The sequence below is a fragment of the Monodelphis domestica genome, chromosome 1 (assembly GCF_027887165.1).
Source record: "Monodelphis domestica isolate mMonDom1 chromosome 1, mMonDom1.pri, whole genome shotgun sequence".
NCBI classification, from domain to species: Eukaryota; Metazoa; Chordata; class Mammalia; order Didelphimorphia; family Didelphidae; genus Monodelphis; species Monodelphis domestica.
The window spans coordinates 298416742-298419699 of record NC_077227.1 but is presented as its reverse complement, the minus strand read 5'-3'; the positions used below and the strand labels follow the sequence as shown (position 1 = coordinate 298419699).

Below are 2958 nucleotides of genomic sequence, written 5' to 3'. Positions count from 1 at the left end.
GAAAGACTTTGTAACAAATTTCTCCCTCCCTAGATTTATAAAACCCCAGAATGTTAGAGTTGAAAGGGACTTTAAAGATCACCAAATCTAACTCCTCTCTTCCAACACCCCATTAAAAAACAAACAAACAAACAAACAAAAAAAAACCCTTACCTTCCGTCTTAGAACGAATACTGGGTTCTAAGGCAGAAGAGTGGTAAGGGATAGGCAATGGGGGTTAAGTGACTTGCCCAGCATCACACACCTAGGAAGTGTCTGAAGCCAGATTTCAACCTGCGATCTCCTGGGCCTGACTCTCAATCCACTGAGCGACCCAGCTGCCCCCTCAAAATTCATTTTTGCATATTAGCAAACAGACAGAGGGAAAGGCTTCTTTTGAAAAGTTCAGCCACAGAGTATGTACTCAAATTCTAAATTGGAGCTCCCTCTTCTGATCACTCTTTATAATTTCAGTGTTTGGATGAACAATTCTTGAATATCTAATTTTAGCCAGCCTGGATAAGTTTTATGGTTTACAAAACACACTGCTGGCAGCAACCTAGGGACTGGTAATGTCAGTTTGATTCTCTCCATTTTATGGATTGGGAAACAGAGAGATTCTGTACCTTGCCCAAGTCACATAGTTGATTGTCAGAAGCAAGTAGTTCATTATTCTTATATATAATTATAAGAATAATAATGTTATGGTGGTAATAATAGCTAATAGTTATGTAGCTTACATAATATTTCAAGGAATATGCTAAAATATCTTATAATTATTATTTCATTTGATTCTCACAACATATATAGGAGGTAGGTGCAGTTATTATTACAATTTTATAGAGAAAGAAACTAGGCCAATAGAAGTTAAGGGACTTACCTAGGATCATATAGCTAGTTAGTATCTCAGGCTTGTGAATTTTAGATTTTCTCCACCCTCATTAGTCTTTAAAATCTTAGCAACCAGGAATGTATACATCTCTACTTAAGAATTAAGTGCTGGGGAGGATGGCCTGTGCTAGCAAGTGACAAATAAGAAACAACTGACAGACTCCCTGGGATATCCTAAGTCAAGTTTAAGCTACCATTTCTACATGTGAGACACAGGAAGTGATTTAAAGAACGGTCTATATATTTTGCATCATTTCCTCTCTGGGCTCTCTTTCGCAGAGAAGTGGCTCTCTTTCTGGCTCGTGTGGCTTGTGGCAGCAAGCTGGGCGTCTTGGTGGTTTGGCAGTTGAGGCTTGCTGAGGAGGTCACTGAGGAAGCTTTGTAATGTGGGTTATGTGAGGCATCTTCCCTGAGCGACCTGGGTGAGTGGTTAGGCTGATTCCTCCTTTCCTTTACCTCTGAAAGCACTATCCTGTTAGGGGGCTCCTCATCTCAGAGTAGACTGCATAGCTGGAAGCCGAGCTAGGTTTTTTAAAGAAAATTAATTTATTTAGTCAATTTAGAACATTAATCCTTGGTTACAAGAATCACATTAATTCCCTCCCTCCCCTCACCTCACCTTTCCCGCAGCCAATGCACAATTTAACTGGGTATTATTTGTGTCCTTGATCAGAACCTATTTCCAGGTTGTTGGTGATTACATTAGGATGATCATTTAGAGTCTACATCCCCAACCATATGCCCTCTAGAAGTTGTTTTTCTTCTGTATTTCTACTCCCAGGTTTTCCTTTGAATGTGGATAATGCTTTTTCTCTTAGATTCCTACAAGTTGTTCAGGATCACTGAATGGCTACTAATGGAGAAGTCCATCACATTAGATTGTACTACAGTACAATCTCTGTGTACATTGTTCTCCTGGTTCTGCTACTTTTGCTCTGCATCACATCCTGGAGCTTGTTCCAGTCACCATGGAATTCCTCCACATTATTACTTCCTTTGAGCACAATATTATTCCATCACCAACATACATCACAATTTGTTCAGCCATTCTCCAACTGAAGGGCATCCTCTCATTTTCCAATTTTTGGCCACCACAAAGAGCGCATTTATGAATATTCTTGTACATGTATTTTTTCTTATTATCTCTTTGGGGTACAAATCCAGCAGTGCTATGGCTGGATCAAAGGGCAGACAGTCTTTTAGCACCCTTTGGGAATAGTTTCAAAATGCCCTCCAGAATGGTTGGATCAATTCACAACTCCACCAGCAATGCATTAATGTCCTGACTTTGCCACATCCCCTCCACCATTCATTACTTTCCTTTGCTGTTATGTTAGCCAATCTGCTAGGTGTGAGGTGATACCGCAGAGTTGTTTTGATTTGTATTTCTCTGATTATAAGATATTTAGAACACTTTTTTATGTGCTTCTTAATAGGTTTGATTTCTTTAACTGAAAATTGCCTATTCATGTCCCTTGCCTATTTATCAATTGGAAATGGCTTCTTTTTTTTATACAATTGGTTTAGCTCCTTATTAATTTGAGTAATTAGACCTTTGTCAGAGTTTTTTGTTATTAAGATTGTTTCCCATTTGTTGCTTCCCTTCTAATTTTGTTTGCATTAGTTTTGTTTTTAGAAAATTGTTTTAATTTGGTATAATCAAAAATTTTTACATTTACAAGATTTTATATTTTGTGATTTTTTTCTAGTTCTCACTTGGTTTTAAAGGCTTTCCTTTCCTAATGATATGACATGTATACTATTCTGTGTTCACCTAATTTGCTTATACTTTATTTATATTCAAGTCATTCACCCATTCTGAATTTATCTTAGTGTAAGGTGTGAGATGTTGATCCAGACCTAATCTCTCCCATAGTGTCTTCCAATTTTCCCAGCAGTTTTTATCAAATAGTGAATTTTGGTCCCAAAAGCTGGGTTCTCTGGGTTTGTCATAGACTGTCTTTCTGAGGTCACTTACCGCAAGTCTGTTCCACAGATCCTCCTTTCTGTCTCTTAGCCAGTACCAAATTAGTTTGATGACGACTGCTTTATAGTATAGTATGAGATCTGGGCCTGCAAGGCTTGCTT

The 2958-nt window shown here is 38.1% G+C and overlaps 1 long non-coding RNA gene across 1 annotated transcript; it reads right to left on the bottom strand.

The window, feature by feature from the left end:
* Positions 1-1090: 1090 nt before the first annotated feature.
* Positions 1091-2031, bottom strand: LOC130459016 (uncharacterized). The gene is made up of 2 exons (XR_008918317.1): positions 1490-2031; positions 1091-1392 (listed from the first exon to the last, which is right to left on the bottom strand). It is a non-coding gene; the product is annotated as an uncharacterized LOC130459016 (long non-coding RNA).
* Positions 2032-2958: the final 927 nt, after the last annotated feature.